General features: G+C 37.1%; 1 protein-coding gene across 4 annotated transcripts in view; it reads left to right on the top strand.

The window, feature by feature from the left end:
* Positions 1–53: 53 nt before the first annotated feature.
* The window catches only part of LOC107677040 (poly(rC)-binding protein 4-like), an 87,061-nt gene continuing 74,749 nt past the window's right edge, over positions 54–12,365 (top strand). For all 4 annotated transcript variants that reach the window (XR_001632797.1, XM_016471831.1, XM_016471830.1 and 1 more), the window contains exon 1: positions 54–175. The gene's annotated coding sequence lies outside the window, so the exon portion shown is untranslated. The remainder of the gene's footprint in view (positions 176–12,365) is intronic.

Genomic DNA, 12,365 nt, shown 5'->3' with positions numbered 1-12,365 from the left:
CTCTCTCTCTCTCTCTCTCTCTCTCTCTCTTTCTCTCTCTCTCTGACATCGGGGTTTTCTCTCTTACAGTAAGCGCCTGACACTGACAATGTGGACATCAGCGAGGAATATATAGTGTAGGCTATCATCAAAATTCGCATCGTGTTATCAGCGCATTCAACTTCATTATTACCAGGTAAAACGGCATTATTATGCCAGCTATCTTTTTTTCTGTATGCATATCGTATTTGTATAGCTTTTGGTAATCGCATCCGCTGTTAATCTGCTCCGGTCAGAAGTGAGCGATGGTTCAGAATCGCGCTGTTATCCCGTATTAAAGCGCTGCTGCTGCTGCTGTAGGCAAAAAAAAAGCTCCGCGCTTTGTGTACGGGTCCGTTTCAGCACCACTAATACAACTTAAACAACTAGTATTAATCGGAATGGCGAAGTTTACAGCTTAATGAACGTTTTATGGAGCAGTTCACCTCGCAGCTGTTTGAACCTGCTGTTTAAGTTAGCATAACGCGCAACATTTACCGTCCGTAGAGATTACGCGACCAAATTGATTTGTAAATTTAGATTGCTAACCTAGTTAATCTGATTAAACCAATGCAAAGTAAGAGCTGAACCAACCCAACCCTGGCTAGTGATCTAGGATTCAAATCTCACTCAAGCTGAAGATTGTTTATTGGTTCTTTGCAGCACTGTAAGGTTATGTCGCAACGTTTTGGTTGTATAAGGCTGTTTGTAGCCTATAAGTTGTTTATGCATATCAACATATTGGTTTCTAGTTTCATTAAAGGTTTAATACAGAACCGAAAAAGTTCTTTGTAATTAAAGCGTCTACATCAATCTTTGTTGATTCAGCTGAAGCCTTTATAAACGCCAGAGGTCTGGGTGATCACTCCTTCTGGACATGTGATTTGATTTTGGATGCTCTAATTGATTAGGTTGACCGGGAGCCGAACCCCTGCAATTAGTGCAAATACTAATTTGCTGGGGTCAGTGACTGAATGACTGAGCATCTTTGTAATTGAACTCATCCAGGAGAGTGCATTGGCTGTTTGGAACTAATTTTCCTCCATAATCAAACCTTTCTTCACTCCATCACCCTCTAATTTAACTTTATTATTATTCTTCTGTCAGTTTCTGTCAAATATTTTTCGATTAACTAGACCACTTGCACAGATAGTCAAATCTATCTATCTATCTATCTATCTGTTTATTTGTCTGTCTGTCTGTCTGTCTATCATCTATCTATATATTGTTTAAAAAACAATTTATTAAAAATGTTATATATTCATATTTTTTATAAATTTGACATGATATAATATAAAATGGTACTACTCTGAGAAAAATTGGTGTTTGATTTACTTTGAAACAATCACTTTCACTTATTACATTTCACAAATATCTACAAAGAAATACGTATAATTAAACATGAAATGTTGAAGTAGAAAAAATTGTAATACATTATTGTATACAACAATGTAGTTTGTTTAACTTACAACTTAAAAAATTATTTTTACAGTATATATATATATATATATATATATATATATATATATATATATAATATTTGAATGTAAAAGGAGGATCTACTGATATGTTAAGCATATAGTTATGCATAACTGTTACTGCATTATATAATGTATTTGCAAATATTATTAAGGCATTTGTGGAATAATAGAGTCGATCAGTTATTTAAATTATTCTCCATCACCTAGAAATGAAGTAAAAGCTTGACTGCTCTAGCTGAACTTGTAATGTAGAATAAAAAGCTCATTGTGCTTTTGTCATGCTTTATTTTCTCTGCTAAACTGTGTGGCATGTGAGCAGCTAATTCTTCTTCTCCGAATCACTGAATAGAGATCTTTGTTGTTGTACTTTTGCCTCGCTGTACAAACTAGCTTTGAAGTTAACTTTGGATATTAATAGGGTGTACAGGGACGTGTTCGTAGCTTGTCCTTATCACCTATTGAAGAATATTACTCTGAGATGTCCTTCAAAATAAGTCCTTCGAAGTTGCAAAGAAACTGACGTTTTGCATTTCTTTCGGTTCCTACGAAATGTCTATTACAAAATAAGACGTGGCGATGTAATTGTTGCCATTAAAGTGTGGACAAATCTGCACCAAAGCACATTAGTTTTGGTTCTTTGATTAAGTCCCCCTGTCAACTCAAACTGATATTCCCTCAAAGCGAGATTATAGGAAAACAAATTGCCTCTCTGGCTGAGGAAATTAGGAGGCCAAAAAACCTGATGAATGACTTAAGAAGGAAAAAAGAGGATGAAGTGTAAACATCCTTCCAAAACAAAGCCAAAACCAAGAGCGGCTTTGCCTGGAAGATCTTCAGACCTCCTCGTTGAAGTTCACCTAACACACAATGGCATTCAGCGTCGCAGACAGGCGATTAACTGCGGTTTAATCTGCACGAGGCCCTTTTCTCCTCCACATTCTGATCTACAACACTATTTTTATCCCCACAAAACAACCGCGCTTCCCCAACCCCCTAAAAACACTGCAGGCATCTGTGAGGAATCCAGCATTAAAGATAAGAGTGCAGGCTCACTTGGCACTGCGTGAGGATGCTAAGTTTGTCAGCGTGACATGCATGTGATTCATGCAAATTCTCCCTTGTGTCTGCCGTTTGTTTGTTTCGGGTGAGTTTGCAGCGCGTGGTGCGTCACAAGGCCCTCGGGCGCATGGCGGCAGAGCTGATCATACATGGTTTCTGTGTTTAAAAAAAGATCGGAGAAGATATTGACCGCTTGCAAGTACGTTGGCATCAGCAAACTTTGCCCTTGGCCTGAAATGTGACTGTCAAAACTGATACGACTGGGCCTTTTAACTGAATTTAAGGCACAGAATTCAGTCATTATATGTTGTTCCAAACCCATGTGACTTTCTTTTGTCTGTGGAAAAGGAAAGGAGAGATTTTGCAGTGCTTACGTAGTGACCACGTCTTTACAAACTCGCAAAAAGATTGGTCATTTGCAAAAAAAACAAAAAAAAAAATCATGAAGGAAACAGTTTCCGTTTCCAGTTACTTGAAGCTTTTGTTATAATAGCCAAGCGAGCTCAGTTTGATTTATTTCTGGCTGATTTTGAAATAACAGTTCAACCAAATACTTCTCCTTTACTACACTACTAAATAAAATATTTAAATTCTTCCATATCTACTGTAAAATACATTTTCAATGACCTATTATTAATATTTTAAGTATTAAGAAATAAGGGAATGTTTTAGGCAAAAAAAACAAAAAAAAAAATCATGAAGGAAACAGTTTCCGTTTCCAGTTACTTGAAGCTTTTGTTATAATAGCCAAGCGAGCTCAGTTTGATTTATTTCTGGCTTATTTTGAAATAACAGTTCAACCAAATACTTCTCCTTTACTACACTACTAAATAAAATATTTTAATTCTTCCATATCTACTGTAAAATACATTTTCAATGACCTATTATTAATATTTTATGTATTAAGAAATAAGGGAATGTTTTAGGGATGTATGACCAATATATGCATGATAAAATAAAATAAAAACAAAAAACTGTGATATCAACAGCCAAATATTATATTTATTTTTTTATTTTTATGTTGTTTCAGCCCATATTGGCCATATATTGGTCAATATTTGGATATTTAATGGTGCATGTCCTTCTTTCTGACTAGTTTTACATTTAGATCATCTAGCACCGACTTCATTTGTTACATTTAAACTAGCCTATTAATTCATTTATATCATGTTTTATCGATATGTTTTGCTTTTAGTATGTAATATACTTTTTGACAAATTAGTATTGAATTTTAATATCAGCCATTTATCGATTATTGTTCATAACATAAAAGGGAGTTTGTAAGGGATTTATTTATTTAGAACAAAATAGTATTGAATTTTTGTATCAGCCATGTATCAATTATTGGTCAGAACAAAAACTGTAAATATTAGTGCATCCTTTGTTTGTTTAATGTTTTGTTTATAGGGTTTATTTATATTATGTAATATATATTTTTAGACAACATAGTATTGTATTTAAAATATCAGCTATTTATCGATTATCGACCATAACTTGAATTATTAAAAAGAATTAATGGCTTATCAGTATCAAACAGAATTTTAATATTGGCGCATCTCGAGTTTATTTCTTTCTTTTTAAATCATCATAGGCTGCCATATGGAAAATAGCTGCATGAAGATTCTTCAAAAATTCTTCTTTTGTGTTTCACAGAAAAAAAAGAAGAAGAAAAAAACAGCACACAGGTTTGGAATGAAGTGAGGGTGAATAAATCATGACAGAACTTTAGTTTTTGGGTGAACTGTCCCTTTAAGTAAAAAGAAACCAGCGTATTGACAGATTGATTGCATAACAATGGCTTAACGTCTGTCATATGAGGTAAACAAATTAGCTCCATTGAGTCATGCAGAAAGAGACCAAACTTGCTGTCACAGTGTGTTTGGTGCTGAAACAACTGTTCCACCAGACTCTCCTCATATAGCACTTCCTCCAGCTACATTTGTCAGCTTACATGAGTATATTTTCCCCGGCTGGTACATTTATAGGTAATGCAGTGAATTTTATTTTTGACAGACTGGTCCATTGGTAACTCTTTTTGTCATGCTTTATTTTATATTTTAGGTCTTGCTGTATGCACTGTATAAATAGATTTTCAGAAGTTACAAATAAAACAAAGACTATTGAAATACGTTTTACAAAAAAAAAACCGATTTCAATCTTTGTATTATAAAATTTCACATATTCAGTGTCACTTGCCGTTTCTTTGTAATTATTTCTGACATTTTGTTTTATGTATGTATGTATTTATTTATAGTCACTATGGACTGCAGTATGGAAAAGAGCTGCATGAAGATTCACATTAAAAAAAAGTAATTTCTATTCAATTTCAGAAATTGCTAGTGAAAGTAAATCCTACACTTATTTTTCAGTGTGGTGTCATTTTCATTCTTCTTTCAGATTACTGGTTTTGACAAAAAAGGGGGAAAGTAATGAATGTTCATTTGAAACGGACATCATATCTCACTATTTCAGCCAGCTTCTAACGTATAGCGTCAAGGTTGTTGCTTTTTTCTTGAGACTGTATCTAAAGAAGCGATTCTCCATTATGCAGGTTGTTTTACACTCGTATCTGCTTCAGTTTTCTCCCATCAATGTCACAACAGCACCCCCTTCCTCACCCACTGTCAATGTCGTGCTTCCAACTTTTTCCGAGCGTCTTTGATATATTTCTTTGGAAGAGAGGTGTTGCAATTTAGAGCTCTGAGAATTTTTAGATCAAGACGTGCTTCTTTTCTATCTCTCCAATTCCCATCGGTATCAAAGCCAGCTGGCAAGGTTGCAATCAAAACGTTGAAGATGATTTCCGGCAAACGCGACGCGTTTGACCTGCTCGTGAAAAGTGAGAGAACATTGCTGTTTTGATAAACGAATGCACAGATATTTGCGGTTTAAAACGACTGTTAGAGTTAGCGAGGATTGTGTAATTGTTCAGTCGATTTATGAAGGCCTCTGCTGAATAATTTCCAACAGAACGGTGCTTTCATAGAAAGAGAATGCATATATTGTTTCATGTGTGCTAGCGAGCAGAATGCGCAAAACGCAGCCCACTGCTCCGAACAAGCTTTCCCTTATTTGTCTGCTTTCCGAGAGATCGAGGTCATTGTTAATTGAAACACAGACACATGTTAATTAGTGTGAGATATTTTCCCCTGAATCTCTCCAACTAACGATGTCCTTCAATTAATTACCGTGTTCCTGTCTCCGCTGCAAGCTAGTGCTAGTTAAGAGAAAAATAAATGAAAGGGATTGTTCGCCCACAAATGAACATCCGCTTATGTAGTTCACAAACGGACTTCCGTTCTTCCGTGGTGCACAAAAGAAGATGTTTAGCAGAATGTTCACGCTGCTCTTTTCCTTACAATGAAAATAGTGGTGACAGACTGTCTAGCTGCAAAAAGCACCTGATTTTAGTTGCACTTCTGCATGTTCAAACCCAGTGCCGTTTGGTGTCATTGATATCAAACCTGACACAGTGAAGACACAGCTACAGATTATGCAAATATTGACTTAAATTTCAGTCTGGTTTTCAAAGAGCTGGAATATATCACACAAAGTCACATGAACCACTATTATGAGACTTTTATGGCCCTTTTTGTCATTTTTGGAGCAGTGTTGTTATTGTAAACTAAAACTAGCAAGAATTGTTTTGTTAACGGAAATATTGCTAAGCTAAACTAAGCTAAACTAAAATAAAATAATAAAAAATGTCCCCATAAAACATGGAAACACAACATGCGTGTGTGTGTGTGTGTGTGTGTGTGTGTGTGTGTGTGTGTGTGTGTTAATATTTTTTTGGTAATAATGATAAAATAAATTATAAATATTAGATGAAACTTGAAAAACCTACATTTTGAAGTAAAATTGAAATAAATTTAAGTTGAAGTACTAAAATCAATGAAACATTAAAAAAACTGAAATATTTAAATAAATATATCCTAGTAATTTTGTTGACAAAAGAGCATAACAAAATTACTAGAATTTAAACTAAAATGTCAAATTTACAAGGTAATAAATGAAAACTATAACAGAATATAAATAAAACTAAAATAACAATGTTTGGGAGTTTGACAGTGATGGTCACTATTAATGGAAAAGAGCAGCCTGAACTTTCTACTAAACATCTCTTTTTGTGTTTATATTAGACACACAGTCATTAATAAATTATATTATATACATATTATTTGAAATATTGTTACAATTCTAGCCAATACTGATAAACGTATTTTCATGTTATGGGCGATAACTGATGAACAGACGATATTGCATACAATTGTGTCTAAAAAATAAAAATAAGAGAAACACTAAAAGCTAAAAGCAGTAATTTGAAATGCTGCAAGTGATACTTATTTTGTTTATTAATGATATTATAATTATATTGTATTATATTTCACTTTAATATACTGTTGCTTCATAATTTGTTTTTGTTTTTTTTACAGTAAATCTAAATGTAAAAGCAAGTGAAATTGTGATTTTGTTGAATTGTTAGTTTAGTGAAGCTGCCATCAATTTAAAAGCTGGCCTGAGAGAAATCAAACGCTCTCGGAGATACTCTAATAAAGCTTGAGTAATTAATTCCAAACCGGGAGGATTTCCTGACAACTGCCAAGTTTCTCCATGGTGGTTTTTGGGATATAATCAGTCTGACGAGTGTATCAAACACCTGTTTACCCCAAACAGAATGGCTGCCACCTTCCATTTTAATCAGCCACAGGAAAATTGCCATTGTGTGCCTGACACACCACCTCTTCTCCAGCCCAGCAGCCCAAATGCGGATCTATCTCCTCTCTGCAGAGAGATTCCCCCCCAAGCGATATTTATGAGATGCACTATCTGCCTCCCACAGCCACAAATGATGTCCTTTCCGGAAAGACATGCGTGTACCTGAATGTTTTGGGCACCTTGCCATGCCACGTTGCCTTTACATTAAGAGGAAAGCTGTAGTACAATGCTATTTTCTGAAGTGGTACTTAAAAGAATGAGGAGGGGAGGGACCTCTGGACTTCCGCCACTCGTTGGGAGTCTTGATAGTGGGAAAGAGGAAAAAAAAGAAAAAGAGTGTTCATTTGAAAGCACTCTGTATCCTCAGAGGGACAGCTAAGCGCATAGGGAAGAGTTGAAATCCTCCATTAGACTGAAAGGTTACATGTTAATAACTGACTGTGGAAAGGGGATAGGAGAATGAACGCTTTTTGGCATTTGAGCTAAGTGAAAATTGTGTCTTGCAAACATGCGATGATAGCAGAAGGGAAGAGTGAAGTATGGTCTGTAATAGCAGGATGTTAAAGTGGGCGTCAGCTCAAAATTGATCTTATTTATTAATGTGTTTCTGGTCTCATTGTGATTGATTTGGAGCGTCTTTTTCCAAATGTCTTTGCAACTTTTCATCAACATTGTTTCGCCTCTGCAACAACTAGGTCTTGTTTTGTAGGACAATAAAATTAATGGTAGATTGTTTATTTTATAATAAATATTTAGAACATATATTTTAATATACAACCTATTTTATAAATATTTTGAGAATTTTATGAGGCAAAATCTGCAATTTTAGATGAAACACACTACTGTCTGATGACACAGGGAAACTGGTTTTGAATATAATATTTCCCTAAAGTCATGATTCATTCATTGTTGAATCATAACAGAAGTATTCTTTTTTCATTTGTTCACAAATGATTTTTGCTAATCTGTTATCCAACAGCAGTCGGTAATATATTATAATAATATATGAACATAATATTATTGATATTAAAATTAATCGGATATATATATCTATCTATATTCTCCCAACAATGAAAATATTGCTATCATTGACAAATCATGGACGATTGTGCGGATGATTTCTCAAATTTCTTCCCTTGTGCTTTAAAGGAAAATAATAATGTTATACAGGTTTGGAATGACATAAGGGTGATTAAAACGACAACATTTTCATTTTTGAGCAATCTACTCCTCATACACTCTTAAAAATAAAGGTGCTTCAAAAGGTTCTTCAAGCGATGCCATAGAAGAACCATTTTTGGGTCCACAAAGAACCATTCAATCAAAGGTTCTTTAAAGAACCATCTCTTTCTTACCTTTTTGTAATCTGAAGAACCTTCTTACGCCACAAAGAACCTTTTGTGAAACAGAAAGGTTCTTCAGATGTTAAAGGTTCTTTATGGAACCATTTAGACAAAAAGGTTCTTCTATGGCATCGTGAAGCACCTTTATTTTTAAGAGTGTAATATGCAGACCTCTTGTGTGATTGTCCATTGCAAACTTGAATGCCAGGTCGAATTACACAGAGCGACCGAAGCGAGACGACACAATCGAGCAGCCATGGAAGAAGCGCTTCCACGTAATCAAGTTGTACAAGAGCATGCTCCACTAATTCACATCTAATGCGCAACTTTTAAGCAAGATCTAGGTCAAACAGTACGTCTCATCGAAAGAAAGAAAACGTCAAATGTGCCTTTTATTTTAAATGAGTCCCCATGCATTATTCGGCTTCTCCAGCTCATGCTTGGGCGCACAATTATGTCAAGCAATGCCTTGGCTCTTGAACAAGCGTCTGAATGGTTCACTTGGTCGTAAAGAAGATCGCAGAAGCACTCAAGTGCTTTATTATTTAAAACCCATCATCTGCTCATTTCCGAGTCTGTAGCCCTACTGCATCTCCTGAGCTTGCATGAGGTGGATTTGTTTGTGCAATCCAAAAGCAAAACGCCCATCTGCAGTCGTCAGGGAATCTAGATGTTTGTGTCCTATGGATGCAACCAGTTCTGGGACATTGTCACCTATCTCACATCCTTATCAGGGAACCCTAGGTGATTACGATAAATGTAAAGTTTTTTGGCATACGCGCTGGAAGGGTTGGCATTGTAAATGAGGTCAAACTGATATGCCGAGTACAGAAATAAGGGAATGTTGCTTGATGATTTTACTTAATTATGTTGGAGGAATATGTAAAGATGCGAAAAGATCTGTAAATGTGGAGCAGCAGAGACTGGAAATCTTACGCTAAAATCCTAAACTTCTAGCACATGAAATATTCACAAAAATGTACTGTTCTATTGCCATAGTACAAAGATTTTATTGGTACCATGTTAAAAAATATAATTGTAATACTATGGCATTCTTTGAAGATATATTCATATTCAAATACCACGGTATTTACATGGCTCTTCAAGGTACTTCATAGTATTAGCATAGTATTTTCATATACACCATGGATGACTATGGACTATAGGTCTTTTTTTTTTAGTAAAAATGTACTTTTTGAACATTTACCATGGTAGTACAGTAGTATTTTTGTAAATACCATGGTACTGTATGTGGTACCATATTGCAAAGTACCATAGTATTACCATGTGATACCATAACTATGCTATTGCACTGCTAGAGTATTTTTTTGTTATAAAGGATGGTACTCTGAGGTATTACCATGGTACATGTCTAAAGAATATGGTATTCTTGAATATGGTGCGTTCTTCTAAACAATCGGACTTTCGTCTGGCAGACAAAAAAGCAGATGAAAAACCTTATAGATTTGCTTTGAAGGAGGGACTCGAGCCATATCTGGGGGTCAGAATGTCACACTTTTGAGTTGAGCCAGTAAGTAACTACCTATCAACCACCGAGATTACAATAGCAACAGCACAGCAATCACCCAGAATGTTAATTTGTCTAACAGTACAGCTCATTTTTTTCATCTTTGTGTTCTGCCCGACGACAACCGACTTATATCTCTCCAGAAAACAAGAAAACTATGCCCTTGTTTGTGAGACAGTTTCCCCTAAGTCAAATAAATAACAATGGCGAAGGAGCTGCCATAATGGAAGCTCACATGTCATGAGGAATGCTCCTAAGGCGGCGCGAGAGGGGGGTGTTATGCTGTGTGGGCGCATGCATGCACGTCTTTATCCTCGAACACGTCAGAATGATTCATACGATGACAGAGCAGCCACTGTGCCGGCCCCGCCATCGCTTCCCGCTCACAAGTGGCTGCTTTGTGCCTCCGTCAACCTCGGTGCAGAGACGGCAGGACACGATGAGAGGGGACCCATTCAGAGAGAGATGTCCGCACTCTCTGGATTTGACCAGTCCAAGACCGGTGAGGAGGAGGAGAAGGAGTGAGGAGAGACAGCAATGGGGAGTCTTGCCAAGTCGGCAGGCAGCATCCATTCCCATCTTGAATTTAATATCCTAATGTGCTCTTGGAATCGCAGATCTAATAAGGAAAGAGATGGGGGGAAGGAGGGAGGGAGGGAAAGAGGGTGGCCCTTTTCAATAATGAAAACTGGGCAGAAATCTCTCAAGCAGCAAGAGAAAGAGTGCGAGAGAGGCCTACCATAAATTACAGAGTCAGGAAGTGACACGCACGTCTCCAAAAGCTCTTGGAAATGCCAATATCTGGACTTATTTGTAGTGCAAAGATGCGGCAGTTGCAATCCTGAGCAGAAAAAGGGCTTTGCTGGGTGGAAAATTCAAGACTGAAGCATTGCTGACTGTGAACCTCAATCCAGCCGGTGTAAAAGAAACAGCCGACTGCTCAACTTTATCTACCTCTTCATCATGCTTTCCTTTGACCCATCTTTTCGTAGAGTTCAGGTATTTGATTGTTGCTCCACAGCACAAATCTGTCCATTTAAAAAACAATTTTGACAGTGTTGTAGTCAAGTCCAGCTTATTTGAGTCCGAGTCCAGGCAGAGACCTGATTAAGAGCCAGAGCTAAAAGAAACAAGAAACGGGTCAAGTCTGAGTCGAAACCAAGACCAGGCGAGGGTATAGATGAAGTAATGATCAAGTCCAGAAACGGGTCAGGTCTGAGTCAAGGCCGAGACTAGAAGGGGTTTGAGTCAGAGTCAAGACAGAGACCTGAAGAAGGCAGAGTCCGAGTCAAGACACAGACCTGAAAGGATCGAAAGGATGGGTCGAGTCCAAGTCAAGACTGAAACTAAAAGAGGGTCGATTCCGAGTCAAGACAGAAACCAAAAACCAGATGGAGTCCAGAAATGGTTTGGGTCCGAGTCAAGACCGAGACTAGTAGGCGGTTGAGTCAGAGTCATGGTCGAGACCAGAAGAGGGTCGAGTCCAAGTCTAGACCGAAACCAGAAGATGGTCGAGTCAAGACACAGGCCTGAAGAGAATCGATTCAAAGTTAAGACCAAGACCAATTCCAAGTTAAGACCAAGACCAGAAATGGGTTGAGTCCAAGTCAAGACCGAAACTAGAAGAGGGTCGATTCCGAGTCAAGACAGAAACCAGATGGAGTCCAGAAATGGTTTGGGTCCGAGTCAAGACCGAGACTAGTAGGCGGTTGAGTCAGAGTCATGGTCGAGACCAGAAGAGAGTCGAATCCAAGTCTAGACTGAAACCAGAAGATGTTCGATTCAAGACACAGGCCTGAAGAGTATCGATTCCAAGTTAAGACCAAGACCAGAAATGGGTTGAGTCCAAATCAAAATCGAAACCAGAAGAGGGTTGATTCCGAGTCAAGACAGAAACCAGAAACGGGACAAATTTGAGTCAAGACAGAGACCTGAAGAGGATCGAATCTTAGTCAAATTCGACAGACACAAGACAGAGTCTGGTCTGAAGTACTACAAGACTGATTTTGGAGGCCATTTAAAAATGGATTAAAAATACTGATGAATCATCTTGTACTCACATTTTAGTCCAGTCAAATGCTCTCTAGAATTTTAATGCCCTTCCCTTTAATACAACCTGCCACATACTAACATTAGCAATCAGGGATGACTATCATAAACTAAACGTCGAGAATTGTATCATTCCATCTGTAGGAAAGAAAAAATCACAAATGATAT

Source organism: Sinocyclocheilus anshuiensis, unplaced genomic scaffold (assembly GCF_001515605.1).
Source record: "Sinocyclocheilus anshuiensis isolate Anshui unplaced genomic scaffold, SAMN03320099.WGS_v1.1 scaffold584, whole genome shotgun sequence".
In the NCBI taxonomy this organism is placed as follows: Eukaryota; Metazoa; Chordata; class Actinopteri; order Cypriniformes; family Cyprinidae; genus Sinocyclocheilus; species Sinocyclocheilus anshuiensis.
This window is presented reverse-complemented; position numbering and strand designations above follow the sequence as displayed.